Source organism: Heptranchias perlo, unplaced genomic scaffold (assembly GCF_035084215.1).
Source record: "Heptranchias perlo isolate sHepPer1 unplaced genomic scaffold, sHepPer1.hap1 HAP1_SCAFFOLD_49, whole genome shotgun sequence".
Taxonomy (NCBI): Eukaryota; Metazoa; Chordata; class Chondrichthyes; order Hexanchiformes; family Hexanchidae; genus Heptranchias; species Heptranchias perlo.
The window spans coordinates 363,156-388,106 of record NW_027139505.1 but is presented as its reverse complement, the minus strand read 5'-3'; the positions used below and the strand labels follow the sequence as shown (position 1 = coordinate 388,106).

Below are 24,951 nucleotides of genomic sequence, written 5' to 3'. Positions count from 1 at the left end.
ATTGTTAATGAAAATATCCAGGTGGACTGAAAGAGACCATGTAATGTCTGTGTTAAAACAGGGAGAATGTGGCAATCAGATAACCAGCGACTTATTAGACAACGTGAGAGGGGAGAGATACAAAAGGGTCCAGAGGGTCCAGAGGGGCATTTTTTTCACTCAAAGGGTGGTGAGTGTCTGGAACGAGCTGCCAGAGGCAGTAGTAGAGGCGGGTACAATTTTGTCTTTTAAAAAGCATTTGGACAGTTACATGGGTAAGATGGGTATCGAGGGATATGGGCCAAGTGCAGGCAATTGGGACAAGCTTAGTGGTATAAACTGGGCGACATGGACATGTTGGGCCGAAGGGCCTGTTTCCATGTTGTAACTTCTATGATTCTATGATTCTATAACGTCATTTGTGGGCAAACTTCTAGAATCTGTAATTTCACGTCGAATCATTTATGATTCAGTGAAGGCTGGAACGGATTATCTGCAGACATTTGACATTGTAGTTGACAAATTTGATACAGCCTTATTGAGACGTGACTATATAGATAAATGGATTGTAACACATGCGGTATATATGAGTTTTCAGAAGGTATTTGATAACGTGGCTCACAGGAGGCGGCACCCGTTTGGTGTAAGAGGAAATTTAACCGCCCGGATGGAAGGTCGATAATATGTTTAGTTTTCTCCATTGTTGTTCACAGACCGAACACTGCGATCACTGAGGTCTTGACAAAGTCTGCCGGTTAACAACTGTTCCAGTTGACGAAATTCTATCGGGACAGACGAGAACAGGCAGTTGAAGAAGGGATGGACGGAGTTAGCTCATTGTCAACAAACGACTGACATTTCAGTGGACAAGAACATCGGGTAAGTGGGAGGGGAACGTGATGAGTTAGCATTATTTAAACATTACAGAACCAACAGTATATCAGAACTGGTTGTCGTGGTCCATATTGGTACCAACGATATAGGTAAAAAAGGGATGAGGTCTGGAAGGTGAATTTAAGGAGTTAGCCGATAAATTAAAAAGCAGGACTTCAAAGTTAGTGATCTCAGGATTAGTACCGTTGCCACGTGCTATTGAGTATAGGAACAGGAGAATAGACAGGGTGAATGCGTGGCTGCAGGGATGGTGTAGGAGGGAGGGATTCCGATTCCTGCGACATTGGGACCGGTTCTTGGGAAGGTGGGACCTGTACAAGCGTGACGGGTTCCACCCGAGCAGTACCGGGACCAATGTCCTCGCGGGGGTTTTTGCGAGTGCTGTTGGGGAAGGTTTAAACTAGAGTTGCAGGGGGATGGAAATCTGAGCGCGGAGTCAGAAGGGAATAAAATTGAGAGCAGCAAGAGAGGGGAAGACCCAGGGGAAATCTACAATACAAATAGGACAAACAGTTGTTCAAGAACAAGTGAGAGGGAAAAGCGTAGAGCAGCGGAAAGGAAGTGTACGACAGATTTATTAACAACGAGAAAGCGTATGGCGATTAACACAGCATCAAAGCTGTGGCAGGGGGTTGGGAACCTGAGCAGGGAGACAGAGGAAAGCTTGTCAGGAAGGGGCACAATGTATGGAGTAAAAGGTAAAGTGTTAAAAAAGGAAAAAGCAGGAACTACGTGTCACAAAACATATTTGAAAGTTCTTTATCTGAAAGCACGTAGCATTCGTAACAAAATGGACGAGTTAACGGCACAAATAACTACGTATGGGTATGATCTTGTGGCTATTACAGAAACATGGCTGCACGGTGACAACGACTGGGAATTAAATATGCCAGGGTATTTAACAATCCGGAAGGACAGGCAGGAAGGAAGGGGATGTGGGGTGGCTATGATAATAAAGGAAGGAATCACTGTAATACAGAGAAATGATATTGGAACAAAGGATCAGGATAATGAAACAGTTTGGGTGGAGATAAGGAATAATAAGGGGAAAAGAACACTGGAGGGCGTAGTATATAGGCCTCCAAATGGTAGCAACTCTGCTGGAAGAAGTATTAATCAGGAAATAGTCGGGGCATGTAACAAGGGAACAGCTATAAGTATGGGGTATTTTAACTATCATATTAACTGGACAAATCAAATTGGGAGGGCAGCCTTGAGGAAGAGTTTATTGAGTGTATTAGGGATGGATTTCTTGAGCAGTCTGTAACTGAACCTACAAGGGGACAAGCAACCTTGGACCAATCCTGTGTAATGAACCAGGATTAATTAATAATGTCCTAGTGAAGGATCCCCTTGGAATGAGTGACCATAACATGGTTACATTCCATATCCAAGTAGAGAGTGAGAAGATTGGTTCTCAAACAAGCGGACTGAGCTTGAATAAAGGAGACTATGATGGTATGAGAGCGGAATTGATTAAAGTGGACAGGGAAAATAGATTAAAGTGTAAGGCGGTACATGAGCAATGGTGTTCATTCAAGGAGTTACTTTACAACTTTCAAAAAAATATGTATTCCACTGAGGAAAAAAGGGTGTAAAAAAAATGATAGCCATCCGTGGCGAAGTAAAGAAATTAAGGGTAGTATCCGACTAAAAGCAAGGACATATAAGGTAGCCAAACTTAGTGGGAGGATAGAAGATTGGGAAGTCTTCAAAAGACAGCAAAAAGTTACTAAAGGTTTGATTAAGAAAGGGAAGATAGATTATGAAAATAATTTAGCTAAAAAATATAAAAACCGATAGCAAGAGACTCTATTGTTATATCAAGAGAAAAAGGGTGGCTAAGGCAAACGGGGGTCCCTTAGAGGATGAGACCGGGAAATTAATGGTGGGAAACATGGAGATGGCAAAAATGCTGAACAAATATTTTGTTTCAGTCTTTACGGTAGAGGACACTAAGAATATCACAACACTGGACAAACCGGCGGCTCAAGGCGGGGAGGAGCGAAATACGATTAAAGTCACCAAGGAATTGGTACTCAGTAAATTAATGGGACTCAACGCGGATAAATCCCCTGGACCTGATGGCTGACATCGGAGGGTCTTGAGGGAAGTGGCAGTAAGGATTGTGGATGCTTTGGTAATAATTTTCTAAAATACACTGGACTCGGAAAAGGTCCCGGAAGATTGGAAAACTGCTAATGTAACACCTTTATTTAAAAAGGGTAGTAGGCAGAAGGCTGGAAATTATAGACCAGTTCGCCAAACATCTGTGGTTGGTAAAATTTTGGAGACAGCAGCAGAACATTTGGATAAACATAATTTAAAAGGACAAAGTCAGCATGGCTTTACGAAGGGGAATTCATGTCTGACAAATTTGCTTCAGTTCTTTGAGGTCATAACGTACAGGGTGGATGAAGGGGAACCAATGGACATAATGTATTTAGAATTCCAGAAGGCATTCGACAAGGTGCCAAATAAAAGATGATTGCTCAAGATAAAGAATCACTGGATTGGGGGTAATATTCTGGAATGGGTGGTGATTGGTTATCTAACAGGAAGCAGAGAGTTCGGATAAATGGTTCATTCTCGGACTGGCAACCAGTAGCCAGTGGTGTTCCGCAGGGGTCGGTGCTGGGTCCCCAATTCATAACAATCTATATTAACGATTTGGAGGCTGGGACCGAGTGTAACGTATCAAAGTTTGCAGATGATACAAAGATGGGAGGGAAAGTGGAGAGTGAGGAGGACATAAAAAACCGACAGGGGGATATAGACAGGCTGGGTGAGTGGGCGGAGATTTGGCAGATGGAATACAATATTTGAAAATGTGGGGTTATACACTTTGGCAGGGAAAATCAGAGAACAAGTTATTATCTTAATGGCGAGAAACTGGAAAGTACTGCAGTACAAAGGGATCTGGGGGTCCTCGTGCAAGAAAATCAAAAAGTTCGTATGAAGGTGCAGCAGGTGATCAAGAAGGCCAACGGAATGTTGGCTTTTATTGCTAGGGGGATAGAATATAAAAACAGGGAAGTATTGCTGCAGTTATATAAGGTATTGGTGAGACTGCACCTTGAATACTGCATACAGTTTTGGTGTCCGTACTTAAGAAAAGACATACTTGCTCTTGAGGCAGTACAAAGAAGGTTCAATCGGTTAATCGCGGGGATGAGGGGGTGGACATATGAGGAGAGGTTGAGTAGATTGGGACTCTACTCATTGGAGTTCAGAAGAATGAGAGGCGACCTTATTGAAACATAAAAGATTGTGAAGGGTCTTGATCGGGTGAATGCTGGAAGGATGTTCCCAAGGATGGGTGAAACTAGAACTAGGGGGCATAATCTTCGAATAAGGGGCTGCTCTTTCAAAACTGAGATGAGGAGAAACTTCTTCACTCAGAGGGTAGTTGGTCTGTGGAATTTGCTGCCCCAGGAAGCTGTGGAAGCGACATCATTGAATAAATTTAAAACAGAAATCGACAGTTTCCAAGAAGTGAAGAAATTAGGGGTTCCGGGAAGCGGGCAGGAAATTGGACATAAATTTAGATTTGAGGTTTGGATCAGATCAGCCATGATCTTATTGAATGGCGGAGCAGGCTCGAGTGGCCGATTGGCCTGCTCCTGCTCCTATTTCTTATGTTCTTATGTTCTTATGTAACTTAGAATCATAGAAGGTAAGAGAAAAGAAACAGGCCAAACGGTAAAGAAATTGATCAAACTGCAATTATAGTGAATTTGAAACAATGAAAGGCAGTGGGGAAAATACCCAGCGGATCGGTCAGTATCCACACAAAGGACAGGGTAATGGTTCGGATACAACTCTTGAGTGGACCGAAAACAAAGTAAAACAGTTTTAGTGGAACTGGGAAAAGGGCAGATCGGAGGCGACAAACAGGAGTTCGAGGGAATTTCATGAGTTGACTGAACTGGAATGTCCTTCAGGAAATTAAGGAACTGAGAGGTGACAAAAATTCCCTGCGGAGTAAATGAGAGACATTTCAAGAACAAAAATGCTAAAATGGTGAAAATGTCAAAGATCCGAACAGGGAAACTAACCAAACAAACTGTGGAGAGCGCGAAACCGAGGCAGTGGAGTGTTTTGTTCTCCCCCATTCATCACCGGGGGTTAATACTACCTTCAGCGGACTCACAATCCGGGCAGTAGAACTTGCGGTGGAGCGTCACTCCCCGGGAGAGCACTTTAGGAAATTGCATGCCATCAGCCAATAAAATGCTGTCAATTACTTTTAATGGAATCCAGGTAAATAGAAGTGAAAATGTGGCAGGGTTGGAATGGACGGGCGATCTGACACCACCTGCTGAAGGTGGAAATCTCGGCAATCGAGTCACAGAGTCATGGTAAAGAGGAGCAGGAGTCGGCCATTCGGCCCTTCGAGCCTACTCCGCCATTCAATAGGATCATGGCTGGTCCTCGATCTCAATACCATATCCCCGCTTGCACAAGTTTTTACAGTCTGCTTTTTTGTTCCATGCAAGTAATCTATTTTTCCCTCTTAATCAATGTGTCTGTGCGCAATATAGCGCTGATATTACTGACTGTATCTTTGCGCAGTATAACGCTGATATTACTGACTGTATCTGTGTTGCTTGCAGAGCTGATATTACTGAAAGTGCCTGTGCTCAATATAGCGCTGATATTACTGACAGTGCTTGTACTGAATTTGGAGCTGATATTGCTGACAGTATCTATGCTGATACTATACAGCTTAATGATGACAGTATTTGTGAGAATTATAGGGTTCTCACACTGACGGTGTCTGTTTTGATTCCACAGCTGGTATTACTGACAGTATCTGTGCTTAATATAGGGCTGATATTACTGACTCTACCTCTGCTCAATTTCGCCCTGTTATTACTGACAGGACCCCTGCTCAAGATAGGGCTCATGATTCTGGCACTATCTGTGATGATGAAAGAGCTGGTGTAATAAAAATATTCATTCAATTACATAGAATGTTGCAGCTCAGGAACAGCCCATTTTGCCCAACATGTCTTTGCCTGGATTTATGCTCCACACGAGCGTTCTCCCACATACTTCCTCGCACCCTATCAACTGATATTTCTATTGCTCGCCCCCTCACGTATTTATCTGTCTTCCCCTGAAATGCATCTGCACTTTTCGCCTCAACCATTCCATGTGGTAACGAGTTGCACATTCTCACCACTCTCTGAGTAAGCTGTATCTCCTGAATACTATCTTGGATTCATCAGTAATATTTGAAATTCATGGCCTCTAGTTTTGGACTGCCCTCAAGGGGAAACATCTTCTCTAGGTCTACCCGAAGGAACCCCTTCCGAATATAAAAAAAAATCAGGTAATCGATCAGTCTTCTCCTTAATAGAGAAAATAGACACAGCCTGTTCAGTCTCCGATGATATTGTTACAGAAATAATGCATTAAACAAGTAACGACAGGAATGAAAGGAACGCAATGCCGGACAGGAACAATCCAGGCCATAATCTTCTCCCTTAGGACCGGATTAATTCAGGCAATCTCGGCACAATAAGAACATAAGAACATAAGAAATAGGAGCAGGAGGAGACCAATCGGCCCCTCGCGCCTGCTCCGCCATTCAATAAGATCATGGCTGATCTGATCCTAACCTCAAATCTAAATTATGTCCAATTTCCTGCCCGCTCCCCGTAACCCCTAATTCCCTTTACTTCCAGGAAACTGTCTCCAAATATAGAGCACAGTTTAATTCTGACTGGACACAGGTTGGAACAGTGGGTCTGTTTACTAAACTATATTTAACAAAGTTTATCTTCGATTCTCTCGCATCGATTATCTGATCTTAACTACCCTGGAATTCTGCGAAGTTCACCACACGGACTGCAGCGCTTCAAGAAGGCGGCTCACCACCACCTTCTCAAGGGCAATTCGGGATGGGCAATAAATGCCGGCCCTGCCAGCGATGCCCACATCCCATGAACGAATAAGAAAAATAAAGAACAGATGGAGCTCAGCCTTAAATAAAACCAACCAGTCACAGCCCATTTGGTTCGGGTACAGTGCAGACACATCCGTCCGAGGAGAAAGTGAAGCCACCCAAAGCGAGACTTCCATGGATGACTAAAGGGATAGAACTTAAAATTAAACAGGAAACGGAGGCTCATGGCGAATATAAGGTTCATAATACAGTTGAGAACCAGGCTGAATACAGAAAGAAGAGATGAGATCTAAACAAAAGTTAATAAGAGGAGCAAAAAGACAGATTCAATAGTAAATTTCAAAGGGGAATTGAATAAAAAACTTGAAGGGAAAAATTTACAGGGCAATGGGGAAAGAGCAGGGGAAAGTTACTAATTGGATAGCACTTTCAAAAAGCCAGCACAGGCATCGAGGGCCGAATTGAATTTTCCTGTGCTGTAATTACTGTGATACTACGATACACCCATTTAAAGGCAACGTTCAAACCATCCAGTGATGAAGCCATTGTGCAGAATTTATGGTTAACCTTCACATTCACCAAATGCCGGAATTCATAATCCAGCACATAAACGAACATAGGAACAGGAGTAGGCCATTCAGCCCCTCGATTCTGTTCTCCCATTTAATTAGATCATGGCTGCTCTGTACCTGAAATCTATTTACCTGCCCTTTATCCATTTCGCTTGATAACCTTACCTAAAAAAAACTGCCGCTTTCAGTCTTCAAAATTTCAGTTGACCCAAAATCCATAACCTATTGGCGGAATGAATTCCACATTTCCAGTAAACTTTGTGCGAAAAAGTGCGTCACTGTTTCACTCCTGAACGGCCGAGCGCTAATTTTAATATTGTTCCTCTTTGTCCTGGACTCCTCCATCAGAGGAAATGCCTTCTCTGTATCTAATGATTGTGAGGTATTATATTTTGGTTCGTAAAAAAAGGGTCACATACTGCTTGGATAATAAGTGTCTAAATAGGGTTGAGGAGCAGAGGGTTCTGGTGGTACATATATAGAAATCACTAGCTGTAGCGATGCAGGTTAATAAGGCCACAAAAAAGCAAATCAAGCACTGAGTTTTTTCTAGACTTGTTAAGCAGAGAAGTTAAGTTAATTTTGTACAGAACCTCGATTAGGCCACACTTGGATTATTGTGAACAGTTCTGGCCTCCATATTATAAAAAAAGGATATAGAGGCACTGGAGAAGGTGCAAAACATAATTACTTGGATGATACCAGAACTGAGAACGTATACCTGTCAGGAAAGATTGAGCAACATGGGGCTCTTTTCCATTGCAAAAGGAAGATGGAGTGGTGGCCTGTGAGAGGTCTTTAAGATGATGTAAGGGTTTGAGAGTATAGACTTAGTGAACATGTTTCCACTTGCGGGAGAAACCAGAACTCTGGACCATGAATATAAGATAGTCATAAATAAATCCAATATGGAATTCAGCAGGAATGTTGTTAACCAGAGAGTGGTTGGAATGTGGAACTCACTACCACAATGAGTAGTTGAGGCGAGTGGCATTTAATGGAAGTTAAATAAAGTCATTGTGGCGAAAGGAATAGAGGGGTATGCTGATAGGGGGAGATGAAGGGAGGAGGTTCGTGTGGAGCATGGACCTTTTCTGCCGAACGACCTGTTTCTGTGCTGTTCGTTCTTTAAAATTCTATATAATTGCTTGTGGAATCTTTTATCATTTTAGAAATTTCATTTAATGCACTCTGACTACATGTGTCTCCGGCCCGAATGAATCTTCAATCCTTGTCAACAAACATGGGCGGGGGGAGGGGGGGGATTAGAGAGAAATGGGGACATATCGCAATCTGTCCCTGGGATTGATCACGACAATACGCCCCTCGGAATTATCACCACGATCTGTCATCAAAATCTTTCTCTCTTCGGAAACTTCCAACCCGGGGAGGGGCTATTTATTACTGTCTGTGAAGCCCCTCAAAATGAGGGCAATCCAATCTTTATACCAGGAATGGTCCATTCCGGATTTAGTAATGTAACTGGTGTATCTGCTGAATTTTTACTGTGATCAATTTAACTGTTAAAAATCAGTACTCATTCCCACATTGAATGAGGTGATTGATGCTCAACGATAGTTTAATTCGGCGGTTAAATGGTTAATGTCCTCTCTTGCAGAAACAGCCTCTCCTCAGCTCACTGACGAAACACTGGCTCTTGGCCCCAGGGTTGAAGCGCAAACATTAGAAAATCGATGGGTCTTCAGTAAACAATGTGCCTGATGCAAATATAACAATTTATTTCTAACAAAGTATCTGTTTTACTGAACTTCCCTGGAACAAGAAGAGAAAAAGTAAAATTTACAACTGACTTTGTTCACAATTGACTTGGCAGCGAATTGTCAACCCGGTTCGATTTGATTCAACCAGAAAGGCCGCTCCCTGTTCTGAAACAAATGAGGAATGTTTGTGTTGAAATCCATCCTGTTGTCTGGAAGCAGCTTTCACGGAGGGAGAAACTCTGAATCTCACATAACAAGGATCAGATCAAATTCCGAAGTTGTGAACTGCTGAAATGAAGCAAAGAACGTGTGCTCGATTGATTACAATGAAATAACAAGGATATAATTTGAAAATCTACACGGACATTGCGGGACGGAAATTCCTTGCGGTATCAAGGTAAGGTTAATACAGTGTCAATTTGTTTTTTAATTAACTTTATCTGCCCGTTCCTCTTTTCTAAAGCCGATTTCCCGCGGTCAGATATGTTCCCTGGCATCGGGAGCTCTCTATTCCTCGCGGATGGAACAATTCACTAATTGTTCGCTCAGACACTGAATGAAGGCCCGCTATTTCACACAGTGAATTTCAGGCCTTATCCCTTCATGGACCCCACCAATCTCTCCACAGACACATTTTAAAGCGGTGACAGGACAGAAAGCCTGAACACGAACTCTGGAGATTTACACCATCCTCGTCGAGCGGTGCCTCCACCCCATGTTAGAATTTGATATTCAGTAAACAGGGGTGGGAAACTGTCCGTTCTCACTCTGTATGCATTTATTTTTAACTGTGACACTGGCTCTTTTTACTCACTGAGTTGTTTTGTGCCCGGTACAAATTATTGAACTGATCAAAGACTGATCGAACACACAGTTCAGCTCAGGAAAGGGTTAACACATTCGCAATGGCCGATTATTGCTCTCTGCCGGGCAACTGGAAAATCAGCCCATGGTTTCCCGAGGCCGGACTGAACGTGATCCAATGACAGGATGGGAGCAAAGTAGGAGCGAACAATTATTCCTGATTAATTATAATTAATTCGTTCAATGCGAATTAGATGGGCGAATGGAGCAGGGACTTCTGTTTTCTCTAAAATATATTATTGAGGATGTTATTTGTTAAACTGGCTCAATTGAAGAAAGAAAGGCCGCTCCCTTCAGACAGAAACAAAGTTCAGGAATGTTTTAAAGGGAAACCTGTTCAGGGCTGAAACCATCTTTCACACAGATCGTTGCTTGCTGATCGTTAATCTTGGTAATTTGAAATTATTCTTTTAATATCAACAGTTAGGAGGGTCCGATCACAAAACTTTAAATTTAAAAAAAAACTAAATTTACCAGCAGTCGGTAGCCCCTTCACGAATCTTTATATAAAAAGTAACTACTGAAATTAACAACAGATAGGAGAGTCCATCAATAATCCATACTTAAAAAAGTAACAACTCAATTTACCAGCAGGTAAGGAGGGTCCATTAGTAATCTTTATATAAAAAGTAACCAGTTACATTACCAACAGTGAGGATGGTCCATCACTAATCGGTATATAAAAAGTAATTACTTAAATTACCAACACTAATTTTTATATAAAAAAGTAACTGCTGCATTTCCCAACAGGTAGAGGGTCCATCATTGATTTTTTTCCATCGAAAGTAAACACAGAAATTACCAACAGTTAGGAAGGTCCATCACTCATCTTTATATAAAAGGTAACCACTGAAATTACCAATATGGAAGAGAGTCCAACAATAAACTTTATATAAAAAGTAACCACTAAGATTACCAACAGGTAGGAGTGTCCATCAATATTTTTATACAAAAGTTACAACTGGAATTACCAATGGGAAGGAGGGTCCATTCCTAAACATTATATAAAAAGTAACGAATGAAATTACCAACATGGAGGAGGGTACGACAATAAACTTTGTTTAAAAAGTAACCACTAAGATTACCAACAGGTAGGAGTGTCCAACACTATTTTTTTTTAAAAAGTAACAACTGGAATTACAAATAGGAAGGAGGGTCCATCACTAATCGTTATATAAAAAGTTACTACTGAAGTTACCAACAGGTAGGAGCATCCATCACTTATCTTTGTACAAAAAAATAACGACTGAAAATGCCAAAAGGTCGGAGTGTCCATCACTAATTTTTATATAAAAGTAACAACTGGAACTACCAATAGGAAGGAGGGTCCATTACTAATCTTTATTAAAAAAATGTAACCACTAATGTTACCAACAGGTAGGAGTCTCCATCACTATTTTTTTATATATAAGTAACAACTGGAATTACCAATAGGAAGTAGGGTCCATCATTAATCTTTATGTAAAAAAGTTACCACTGAAAATGCCAGCAGGTCGGAGCATCCATCACTGATCTTAATAAAAATAGTAACTAATAAAATTACCAACAGGAAGGAGGGTCCGTCACAATTTTTTATATAAAAAGTAACTACTTATATTACCAACAGGTCGAAGAGTCCATACTGATCTTTATATAAAAAGTAACAACTCAATTTACCAACTGGTATGAGGGCCCATTGCTATAATTTAAATAAAAAGTAACTACTGAAATTAACAACATGGAGGAGGGCCCATCATTAATTTTCATATGGAAATTAACCACTAAAATTATCAAAAGGGAGGAGGGTCCAACACTAACTTTTATTTCAAAGGTTGCTAGTGAGATTACCAACAAGTAGGAGGGTCCATCACTAATCTTTATATATAAAGTAGCAAGTCAAATTAACAACAGGTAGTAGGATCCATCACTATTCTTCATACAAAAAGTAACTCCTGAAATTGCTAACAAATGGTGGGGTCCATCACTAATCTTTATACAAATTTAACCACTGAAATTAACAACATGTAGGAGGTCCAACACTAATCTTTATACAAATGGTTACTACTGAAATTACCAAAAGGTAGGAGCATCAATTACTTATCTTTATATAAAAAGTAAGAAGGAAAATTACCAACAGGGAGGGGGGTCCATCACTAATCTTTATATCAAAAGTAACTTCTCAATTGCCAACACGGAGCAGGGTCCATCACTAATCTTTACATAAAATGTAACAACTGACCTTACCAAAGAGGAGGAAGGCCCATCACTAATCTTTATATCATAAGTAACAACTCAATTTAACAACCGGTAGGATGCTCATTCAGTATTTTTTTTCTAAAAAGTAACTACTGAAATTAACAACAGGTAGGGGGATCCATCACTAATCGTGATATAAAAAGTAACGACTGAAATTACCAACACGGAGGAGGGTCCATCACTAATCTTTATATAAAAAAAGTAACGACTGAAATTACCAACAGTTAGAAGAGTCCACACTAAATATATACATATAAAGTAACAATTAATTTAACAACAGGTAGGAGGGTCCATCACGAATCTTTAAATAAATAGTAAGTATTGAAATTACCAACAGGCAGAAGGGTCCATCACTAAACTTTATACAAAAAGTAACTTCCGTAATTACCACCAGGTATTGGGTGCATCACTTATCTTTAATTAAAAAGTAACTACACAAACTACCAACAAGGAGGAGGATCCATCACTTATCTTTATATGAAAAGTAACAACACAAACTACCAACAGGTAGGAGGGTCCAGCACTAATCTCCACATACAAAGCATCGACTGAAATTACCAACAGGTAGGGGCGTCCATCATTAATCTTTATATAGAAAGTAACTGTTGAAATTACCAAATGTTAGGAAGGTCCATCACTAATTTGACAAAAAGAGTAACTGCACAATTTAAAATTGTTATTACACTAGTTTCAGCGAATAACTTGAACTATCGTTTGAAGAAATTACTGACTGAGATTAATCGCTTTTACATTTCCACAGTGTGGAAAGGATAGTACAGTGACTGATAGTTTGATTAGTTGCTCTTGCCTGTGTGCACACACAGAGTGAGACACGCGCAAAAGTGGAGAACTATGATTGTAAAATAGCCGTCGAATCTACAACTTATATAATTGTGGTGCTTTCTGAGATTGTAATACCCCTAAAATAAATCCAAAAATCAATGTGCAGCACCTGTTTAAAGTTACACAATTCATAACATTATACATTGGTGTTAATATTCGAAGAACGGTTTAAAATTCCTCACCACCTACAGTGCTCATTAGTCAGGTGCTGATACCATGAGAGATATGGTAAATATATGCAAATGGTACCACCAACCAAAACACATCTCCATGAACATACGGACAATGTCACTACCCATCGAGAGTAAAGAAATCACACCCAGCTCCATTTGGGTTTTGCAGATAGATATCAGGTGCAAAATAATCACAGAATTTAACATCAAAACTCAACAAATCAAAAAAATTAAAAAACAAATCTGTGAGTAAAATAATACAATAGCGCCAGACTGGGTAAAACTGAGTGAAGGATCACTTAATTCATCACCTCGCTCCATATCGCCCTTCAGAACATTCACTTCCTCAGGAATAAGTCTGGTGCTTGCCTGCAACGGAAGTAAATCTTCCCAATTGGTGCTCCCAGTGCAGAATCTCGGCCGTCTGGAACTGGGTTCTGGAAATCAGCGGGACTCATTCGGTTTCACTGGGCAGCTGCCTGTGCCGCACCTGATGTGGAGAGTTGATCGTAACAGTCGGGAAATGCTCGATCCTAGAGCTAACAGCTGTTGTACTTATGGGGAAGGAGGGACTTGATATCACATTTAACAAGGCAACGTTCCTCCCTCTCATTTTAATATTTCAGTCTAACCCTCCTGTTAATATACTTATTACAGAGCATCACAATCTTGGAACGCCTGTCACCACCATGGCTGAAGGTCCAAACAGGGGAGAAGAACCAACATCTTCAACAAGAATGAAAATAGACACCGGTAGGTTCAGAACAATCTTTAAAATATCAATTGTGTCCTGATAAACGGTCCAGATCATGAACAAGTTCCTGTTGCTCAAACAGGAAGAAGAAACCGAGCATATAGAGTGCAGATAAAACAAAGTGAGTGACCATCTACCGGGCCAGTGCAGTCACAGTTGGAGGGATCTCAGTACTGGAACTGTCCAATAGACACCTGATGTTATGGACTGTAAGGCTGATAGAAACAATGACTCAGATTGGTCTTCCTGAGTAACAGTTTGAAACCAGGGAGCAGTGGGAGGCAGCCCGAGTGGGAGAGGGGTGAGAGGTAGGTGGGGCACAGGAATAGGAGAGCGAGAGTGGTGCGAGATTCTATAGTCAGGGGAATAGACAGACGCTTCTGCAGACCTGAGTAGGTCCAAATGGTAAGTGGCCGCCCGGGTGCCAGAGGGATGAACTTCCTGAAACAGGTGGGACCATCTCTAGAAAGGAAAGGAGAGCGGAAAATAGTCATGGTCGGAACCAATGACACGGTTGGAATTCCGTTTATAAAGGGAACATTAAAATTTGAGCTCCAGACTAAAAACCAAGGCCTCAGGGTGGTGATCTCCGAATTGTTTTGCACTGGGCCCTCACTGAGGACAATATGAGGCAGGTGAATGTGTGGCTGCAGGGCTGGAGCAGCGGGGAAGGGTTCATGCACTTGGGACAATATGGTGAGTTCAGGGAGAAAGGAAGGGACGGTTACGATCTGAACCAACCAGCAAAAACGATTTGACAGACTGGGTATATGGAGCAGTGGGAGGGTTTCACCTGATAAAACTGGAGCGTGTGAAATATCCGGATCAGAGACTGGAGAGTGGAAATAATAAAACTGTTGGAGCAGGAACAGAAGATTTATGAATTCGTGAAAAGTTATTCGCAAGACAAAAGGAAGGAGGCTTTTGAAGTAGTGACAGAAGATGTAACTTGATATCTAAAAATAAAAAACAACGAGAACGTGTCAACATTCCAATGAATTGGAGTTCAGATTGTGTGTTGTGTCAGTGAATCTACCAATCATCCAAACACGTTTGGAAAGTCAGACTCATGAGAGATGTGATCCAGTATGTATAAGACAGGGCTGGATTGCATGAACTTTTTTGGGAGATGCAATATTTCCTTCAGTTTCTAAAAATGATGGCAGATGTGAAAATGTTGGTTTCAAAGAATCAAAGTATCACAGTATCAAACTATCTACAGTAAAAGTATTCCATACAAAGGTGTCGATACAGCATCTTCAGCGAGACTGAGGAGGATGTGGAGCCATATTTCGAGACAACTGTGGAGAAGGATTTGGCTCTGAATTTAATAGCCGAGGTGGATTAGTCACTGAGCTCAGAGATAACGCACCCGAGGTTGTTAAATGAAGTCAGAGAGCAGATCGGAGCGAGTCTGACCACAATTTTTCAAAACGCACAATTTTTAGAACACAATTGTTAATGAAAATATCCAGGTGGACTAAAAGAGTCCAAGTAATGTCTGTGTCAAAACAGGGAGAATGTTGCAGTCAGATAAATTGAGACCAATTAGACAACGTTATTTGTGGGCAAACTTCTCGAAACTGAAATTTCACATCGAATTATGCATGATTCAGTCAAGGCTGGAACGGATTAACTGTAGATATTTGTCATTGTATTTGACCAATTTGATACAGTCTTATTGAGACGTGACTATATCGATCAATGGATTGTAAAACCTGCGGTATATATGGGTTTTCAGAAGGTATTTGATAACGTGGCTCACAGGAGGCGGCACCCGTTTGGTGTAACCGCCCGGAAGGAAGGTCGATCATGTTTTTAGTTTTCTCCATTGTTGTTCACAGACCGAACACTGCGATCACTGAGGCCTTGACAAAGTGGGACGGTTACCAACTGTTTCAGTTGACGAAATTCTGTCGGGACAGACTAGAACAGGCAGTTGAAGAAGGGGTGGACGGAGTCAGCTCGTTGTCAACATACGAGAGGCATTTCAGTGGACAAGAACATCGGGTAAGTGGGAGGGGATCGGGATGAGTTTGGATTATTTAAACATCACAGAACTAACAGGATATCAGAACTTAGAATCATAGAAGGTAACAGAAGAGAATGGATCAAACTGAAATTATAGTGAATCTGAAGCAATGAAAGGCAGTGGTGAAAATACCCAGCGGATCGGTCAGTTTCGGTAAAAAGGACAGGGTAATGGTTCGGATACAACTCTTGAGTGGACCGAAAACAAAGTAAAACCGTTTGAGTGGAACTGGGAAAAGGGCAGATCGGAGGCGACAACCAAGAGTTGGAGGGAATTTCATGAGTTGACTGAACTGGAATCCAGTTCAGGAAATTAAGGAACTGAGAGGTGACATGAAAACGTCTGCGGAGTAAATGAGAGACATTTCAAGATCAAAAATGTTAAAATGTCTAAGACCCGATCAGGGAAAATAACCAAACAAACTGTGGAGAGCGCGAATCCGAGGCCGTGCAGGGTTTTGTTCTCCCCCATTCATCACCGGGGGTTAATTCTACCTTCAGCGGACTCACAATCCGGGCAGTAGAACTTGCGGTGGAGCGTCACTCCCCGGGAGAGCACTTTAGGAAATTGCATGCCATTAGCCCATAATATTTGGTCAATTACTTTTAATGGAATCGAGGTGAATGGAAGTGAAAATGTGTCAGGGTTGTAATGGACGGTCGAACTAACACCACCTGCTGAAGGTGGAAATCGTGGCAATCGAGTCATAGAATCATAGTAAAGAGGAGCAGGAGTAGGCCATTCGGCCCTTCGAGCATACTCCGCCATTCAATAGGATCATGGCTGGTCCTCTATCTCAATACCATATTCCCGCTTGTCGAAGTTTTTATAGTCCGCTTTTATGTTCCTTGCAAGTTCCCTCTCATAATCTATTTTACCCTCTTAATCAATCTCTTGGCTCGTTTTTGCTCAATTCTAAACAGCTCCCAATCCTCAAGCTTGCTACATTTTCTGGCAAATTTATGTGACTCCTCTTTGGATCTCATCCTATCCTTATTTTCGTTGTTAGCCATGGTTGGGCCCCTTCTCCTTTTGTGTTTTTGTGCCAGAATGCAATGTATAACTGTTGCAATTCATGCATTCGTTGCAATTCATGCATTCGTTCCTTAAATGTTAGCCATTGCCTATCCACCGTCATGCCTTTTAATGGAGGTCCCAAATCTATCATATCCAACTCACTCCTCATTCCTTCGTAGTTTCCTTTGTTTAGATTTAGTTCCCGAGTTTCGGATTGCTCCACTTCACTTTCTATCTTAATGAAGGAATGACAGGATAGCTAAGATGAATACGTGGCTTGAGAGATGGTGCAAGCTGGAGGGATTCAAATTCCTGGGCCATTGGAACCGGTTCTGGGGGAGGTGGGACCAGTACAAATTGGACGGTCTGCATCTGGGCGGACTGGAACCAATGTCCTAGGGGGAGTGTTTGCCAGTGCTGTTGGGGAGGGTTTAAACTAATGTGGCAGGGGGATGGGAACCGATGCAGGAAGTCAGTGGGAAATAAAGTGGTGACAGAAACAAAACGCAGAAAGGGAGAGTGTGCAGAACATGACCGGACAGATGGTCTGAGAAAGCAGGGCAAAGACCAAGGGAAGTCTAGATTAAACTGCATTTATTTCAATTCAAGAAGTCTGATGGGCAAGGCAGATGAACTCAGGGCATGGATGGGTACATGGGACTGGGATGTTATAGCTATTACTGAAACATGGCTAAGGGAGGGGCAGGACTGGCAGCTCAATGTTCCAGGGTACAGATGCTATAGGAAAGATAGAGCAGGAGGTAAGAGAGGAGGGGGAGTTGCGTTCTTGATTCGGGAGAACATCACGGCAGTAGTGAGAGGGGATATATCCGAGGGTTCGCCCACTGAGTCCATATGGGTAGAACTGAAAAATAAGAAGGGAGAGATCACTTTGATAGGATTGTACTACAGACACCCAAATAGTCAACGGGAAATTGAGGAGCAAATATGTAAGGAGATTACAGACAGCTGCAAGAAAAATAGGGCGGTAATAGTAGGGGACTTTAACTTTCCCAACATTGACTGGGACAGCCATAGCATTAGGGGCTTGGATGGAGAGAAATGTGTTGAGTGTATTCAGGAGGAATTTCTCATTCAGTATGTGGATGGCCCGACTAGAGAGGGGGCAAAACTTGACCTCCTCTTGGGAAATAAGGAAGGGCAGGTGACAGAAGTGTTAGTGAGGGATCACTTTGGGACCAGTGATCATAATTCCATTAGTTTTAAGATAGCTATGGAGAAGGATAGGTCTGGCCCAAAAGTTAAAATTCTAAATTGGGGAAAGGCCAATTTTGATGGTATTAGACAGGAACTTTCAGAAGTTGATTGGGAGAGTCTGTTGGCAGGCAAAGGGACGTCTGGTAAGTGGGAGGCTTTCAAAAGTGTGTTAACCAGGGTTCAGGGTAAGCACATTCCTTATAAAGTGAAGGGCAAGGCTGGTAGAAGTAGGGAACCTTGGATGACTCGGGAGATTGAGGCACTAGTCCAAAAGAAGAAGGAGGCATATGACATGCATAGGCAGCTGGGATCAAGTGGATCCCTTGAAGAGTACAGAGATTGCCGGAGTAGAGTTAAGAGAGAAATCAGGAGGGCAAAAAGGGGATATGAGATTGCTTTGGCAGATCAGGCAAAGGTGAATCCAAAGAGCTTCTACAAATACATAAAGGGCAAAAGGGTAACTAGGGAGAGAGTAGGGCCTCTTAAGGATCAACAAGGTCATCTATGTGCGGAACCACAAGAGATGGGTGAGATCCTGAATGAATATTTCACATCGGTATTTACGGTTGAGAAAGGCATGGATGTTAGGGAACTTGGGGAAATAAATAGTGATGTCTTGAGGAGTGTACATATTACAGAGAGGGAGGTGCTGGAAGTCTTAACGCGCATCAAGGTAGATAAATCTCCGGGACCTGATGAAATGTATCCTAGGACGTTATGGGAGGTTAGGGAGGAAATTGCGGGTCCCCTAGCAGAGATATTTGAATCATCCACCGCTGCAGGTGAGGTGCCTGAAGATTGGAGGGTAACAAATGTTGTGCCTTTGTTTAAGAAGGGCGGCAGGGAAAAGCCTGGGAACTACAGACCAGTGAGCCTGACATCTGTAGTGGGTAAGTTGTTCGAGGGTATTCTGAGGGACAGGATCTACAGACATTTGGAGAGGCAGGGACTAATTAGGAACAGTCAGCATGGTTTTGTGAGAGGAAAATCATGTCTCACGAATTTGATTGAGTTTTTTGAAGGGGTAACCAAGAAGATAGATGAGGGCTGTGCAGTAGACGTGGTCTACATGGACTTCAGCAAAGCATTTGACAAGGTACCGCATGGTAGGTTGTTACATAAGGTTAAATCTGATGGGATCCAAGGTGAGGTAGCCAATTGGATACAAAATTGGCTTGACGACAGAAGACAGAGGTGGTTGTCGAGGGTTGTTTTTCAAACTGGATGCCTGTGTCGAGCGGTGTGCCTCAGGGATCGGTGCTGGGTCCGCTGTTATTTGTTATTTATATTAATGATTTGGATGAGAATTTAGGAGGCATGGTTAGTAAGTTTGCAGATGACACCAAGATTGGTGGCATTGTGGACAGTGAAGAAGGTTATCTAGGATTGCAACGGGATCTTGATAAATTGGGCCAGTGGGCCGATGAATGGCAGATGTAGTTTAATTTAGATAAATGTGAGGTGATGCATTTTGTTAGATCGAATCGGGCCAGGACCTACTCCGTTAATGGTAGGGCGTTGGGGAGAGTTATAGAACAAAGATATCTAGGAGTACACATTCATAGCTCCTTGAAAGTGGAGTCACAGGTGGATAGGGTGGTGAAGAAGGCATTCAGCATGCTTGGTTTCATTGGTCAGAACATTGAATGCAGGAGTTGGGATGTCTTGTTGAAGTTGTACAGGGCATTGGTTTGGCCACACTTGGAGTACTGTGTACAGTTCTGGTCACCCTATTATAGAAAGGATATTATTAAACTAGAAAGAGTGCAGAAAAGATTTACTAGGATGCTACCGGGACTTGATGGTTTGACTTACAGGGAGAGGTTAGACAGACTGGGACTTTTTTCCCTGGAGAGTAGGAGGTTAAGGGGTGATCTTATAGAAGTCTATAAAATAATGAGGGGCATAGATAAGGTCGATAGTCAAAATCTTTTCCCAAAGGTAGGGGAGTCTATAACGAGGGGGCACAGATTTAAGGAGAGAGGGGAGAGATACAAAAGGATCCAGAGGGGCAATTTTTTTCACTCAAAGGGTGGTGAGTGTCTGGAACGAGCTGCCAGAGGCAGTAGTAGAGGCGGGTACAATTTTGTCTTTTTAAAAGCATTTGGACAGTTACATGGGGAAGATGGGTATCGAGGGATATGGGCCAAGTGCAGGCAATTGGGACTAGCTTAGTGGTATAAACTGGGCGACATGGACATGTTGGGCCGAAGGGCCTGTTTCCATGTTGTAACTTCTATGATTCTATGATTCTATGATTCTATGATTCTATTCTGTTGTGGTCACTCTTCCCTAAAGCACCCCGCACAATAAGATTATTAATTAACCGCTTCACAATGCACAATACCCAATCTAGGATAGCCTGTTCCCGAATTGGCTCCTCAACATACGAATCAAAAAAAAAAACATCTCGCACATACTCTCGGAATTAATGCGCCAAAGTATTATTGCTAATTTAGTTTGGCCAGTATATATGTAGATGAAAGTCACCCATGATTAAGTGGGGATTGGGGGATATGGCGCCTTGTTGTCTATAGGTGCTTGAGGGATAAGGGAGGTAGTTTTGGAATGAGGGATTTTTTTGTGAGCATGGGTAGGTTGGGTTGAGTGACATGGGGAGAAGGTTTAGAGGTGGGGATTGAGGGACATGGGTAGAATGTGGGTCGGTGGGGATTGGGTGCGTTGGGAGCGTTTGTGTGATCTGTGGAGATGGTGATTCGGTGCGTTTGTGGGATACAGAGGGAAGGTGGTTGGGGGGGATTGTGGACGATGCTGAGAAGTTGCGCAGATGAGATTGAGGGATATGGGGTTAAGGTGCGTTGTGTTGCTTGAGGGATATGGGGATGTGGTTAGTTGGGATTGACTGACTTGGTGAGAAGTTCGGTGGATGGGATTGAGCGATATGGTGAGAAGTTGGATAGGTGGGATTGAGGAATAAGGAGATAATGTCGGTAGGAGGGGATTGAAGGAAATGTTGTGAAGGTGGGTAAGTGGGGTTGTGAGATATGGTGAGACATTGGTTCGGTGGGGATTGAGAGTGTAGGGGAGAAGGTGGGTAGGTGGGGATTGAGGGATAAGTGGGGAAGTTGTGTAGGTCGGGTTTGAAGGATGTTGTGAGAAGGTGAGTCGGTGGCATTGAGGGATATGCGTATAATGTGCTTTGGTGGGGATTGAGTGATATGTGGGGAAGGTGGGAAGGCGGGGATTGAGGGATATTGTGAGAATATGGATAGATGGGGTTGATTCATGTGGCGAGAAGGTATATAGGTGGCTTGGTGCGATTGAGGGATATGGTGAGTGTTTGGGTAGATGAGGATTGAGGGCTATGGGAGGTAGATAGGATGGATTGAGTAACCTGGCCAGACGATGGATGGTGTGGATTGAGCAATATGGGGAGAAGATAGGTAGGTGTGAGTGAAGGTTATGAGGAGAAGGTCATTAGTTTTGGATTGAGTGATATGGTTTGAAGGTGTGTAGATGGGGATTGAGGGATGTTTTGAGGATATGGGTATGTGGTTTTGAGTGTTATGGGGAAAAGGTGTGTAGTTGTGGTTTTGAGGGATATGGGGTGGTGGTCAGATGGTATTTAGGGATATGGTGAGAGGTTGGGTTGCTGGGGTTTGAGGGATATGGTGTGAAGTTGTGTAGGTGGGATTGAGAAATAAGGAGAGAATGTGGGTAGGTCGGGATTGAGGGATATGTGGGACGATAGGTAGTTGGGAATTGAGGTATATGCGTAGGTGGGGATGAGTGATATGGGGAGAAATTCGTTCGGTTGGGTTGATGGATATGGTGAGAAGGTGGTAAGTTTAGTTGAGGGATATTTTGCGAAGGTTTGGGTGGTTGTGTTGACTGATGTGGGGATAAGATCGGTCGGTGGGAGTATCTCCCTTTTTCCCTGTCCCCCTCCCTCTACCCCTCTTTCTCTCTGTGTGACTCACTCTCCTCGCTCTCTACTCGTGCACTCCCTCTACTCGCTCTCTCGCCCCTTTCTCTCTCCCTATCTCTCTCTAGGCCTCTCTCTCCGTTTCTGTCTCACTCTCCTCGATCTCAAATCGCTCTCACCCTCTGCTCCCTGTCTCTCTCTCTCCAGTCTTTGACCCATCCCCAACTCTCAATCTTTGTCTTCCGTTTCTCTGTCCCCCCAGTTTGCCTCTCTTTCTGTCTGTTTCTTTATCTGTCTGTCTCTTTCTTTCTCCCTCAACCCCACTATATCCCTGTTTGTATTATTCAGACTCTCAAAGTTTGTCTCTCTGTCTCTCTGTCATTACACCGCCCCCCCCCCCCATCCTCATTCTCCATCTCGGTGTCTCTTTGCCTCTGCTCTGTGTCTCCATCTTCCGTTCTTCACTCTCCCCCCTCACTCTCCCCCTCTACGCTCTATCTCTCTCCCTCTCCACCTGCACTCACCACCTCTCTCATCAACTAACTCTCTCCCTTTCTCTATTTCTTACCTTCAATTTCACGCTTCCCCTTTACTCTTTCTCTTTGCCTCTGCCACTGCACTCTGTGCCACTACACTCTCTGCCATTATACTCTGTCCCATTACAATCTGTGCCACTACACTCTGTGCCTCTACATTCTGTGCCACTACAATCTCTGACCCATCCCCATCTCTCTCTCTCTGTCTTGCTTGTTTCTCTGTCTCCCTTGTTTCTCTCTCACTATCTGCCTGTTTCTTCCTCTGTCTGTCTCTTTCTTTTTCCCTCACCCACACTATTTCTTTGTCTCTATTATGCTTACCCTTACAATCTGCCTGTCTCTCTGCCACTCTCCATGTCGTCATTCTCCTATCTCTCTGTGTCTGTCTCCCTGTCTCTCTCCCTCTAATCTGTCTCTCCTTCTCCACTTTCCATCTGCACTCTCCACCTCCACTCTCCGTCTCCACTGTTCTTCTCTGACATATCCTCGCCTTTCCCTTCCTCCCTCCGCCCTCTCTGTCTGTCTGTTTCTCCCTCTGTTTCTGTCTTTCATTCTTTCTCCCCCAACATCTGTCTGTCTCTATAATTACATCTCTCTCGCTGTCTCTCTCTCTCTCTCTACTGATTCTCTGCCTCTCTATCCCTATCTCTCTGTCCACCTCCCCATCGCTCTCTCTCCCATCCCCACCTCCGTCTCTCTCTCTCTCTCCCACTCCGCCTCACTCTGCGTCTCTCTCTCTCTCTCCGTCTCTCTCTCTTTCCCTCAGCAATCTCTCCCTCTATCCCCGTCTCTCCTTCTCTGTCTGTCTCTCGTTCTGCCTCCCCTATTTATCTCTATCTCTTGCTGTCTCCTCTCTCTCTTTGTCCTCTGTCTGTCTCTCTCGTTCTCTCTCCCCAACTATCTGTCTCTGTCTTTATTTCTCTCTCTCGCTCCCTCTCACCATTTCTGACCCTTTTTGCTGATGTCTTTCTTTCTCTTGCCCCTTTCCATGTCTCTCTGCTCTGTCACTCCTGGTTAGCAGCGCCGCCTGCTGGAGGTTGTGGTCGGTGATGACATTGATCAGGAACGAAGGAACAGGATTGGCGATTGAGCCCCTCCAGCCTCTTACGCCATTCAATTGGATCATGGCGGATCTCTGAATTAAGTTCATTTGCCCGTCTTCACCCCATAATCCCTGAACACAGGGTTAATAAACCTCAGATTGAAAATTAACAATTGAGCTAACATCAACTTCCGTTTTCAGAAGACTGTTCCAAACATCTACCACCCTTTGCGTTTAGAAGTGTTTCCGAACTTCACTGTGAATGTCCTGGCTCCAGTTTTCAGGCTGTGTCCCCTCGTCCTCGATTCCCCAACCAGCGACATAGTTTCTCTTTATCTACCCTATTAGTTCCTCTTAATATCTTGAAAACTTCGATCAAATCGCCCCTTAATTATCGAACTTCCAGAGAATACAACCGTAGTTTGTGTAATCTCTCGTCATAATTTAAACCTTGAAGTCCAGGTATCATTTCAGTAAATAAAAGGTCCAAACTGAGTTTTAACAGCTCGGTAAGTTTTAATGACTGCCGAACAAGTAAAGATAAACTTTTAAAAACGACGACTCTAATATTTTTCCTTATTTTATTAGTTTTTGGTTATTGAAGAAGAATTAAAATTGCAATATTATTTTTTAAAACTTTTCCCTTCTGTCTCTTCAATTTAATTCAATTATTTCTTTGTTTTTTTTTATATTTACAATGCCATACAGAATGCTAACTTGAAAGGAATGAAGTCTGCTTGTTTGTTTGAGCAATGCAGCCTGATTCTGTGGGCGGGACTTCTGGTCCTTACCGATTTTGTGGGCGTGTCTTCTCCTCACACACCTTTCCAGCTGCGCAGCAAATCACGCTGCTCAGAGGCTGGGTTGAAAGTTTTTGTAAAGTTCAAATTCAAGTAATTCATCGCCACAGAGCCTACAGTCAGTATTTTTGTTAATTTAATTCGCAGGAGCTGCAGTGAGCGTTGCCTCGCCGCTCGCAGCGATTTCTGGCCCAATGTCTCCTGCCGCTCTGCCAATTTCCGAACCAGGTCAATCATTTCCCATCACTTCCATCAGCTTTAACTTTAGCTCACAGTCTCTTCTGAGGGACTTTATCGAATGCCTTTTGGAGGTCCATATAAACAACATCCATAGACATTCCGCTGTACACTACTTTCGTTACCTCATCAAAACAAAATCCATGCTGGCTCTTACTGATCAGCTAAAAATGTTCAACGTGTTCAGCCACTATCCTTAATTATAGACCCGAGTACTTTCTCAAAAAACAGATG

General features: G+C 42.8%; 1 long non-coding RNA gene across 2 annotated transcripts in view; it reads left to right on the top strand.

Moving 5' to 3' along the window:
• The window catches only part of LOC137313920 (uncharacterized), a 129,096-nt gene that overhangs the window by 1,516 nt on the left and 102,629 nt on the right, over positions 1-24,951 (top strand). For both annotated transcript variants that reach the window (XR_010961130.1, XR_010961131.1), the window contains exons 2-5: positions 693-858; positions 8,978-9,477; positions 13,853-13,948; positions 15,794-15,959. This is a non-coding gene — a long non-coding RNA (uncharacterized lncRNA). The remainder of the gene's footprint in view (positions 1-692; positions 859-8,977; positions 9,478-13,852; positions 13,949-15,793; positions 15,960-24,951) is intronic.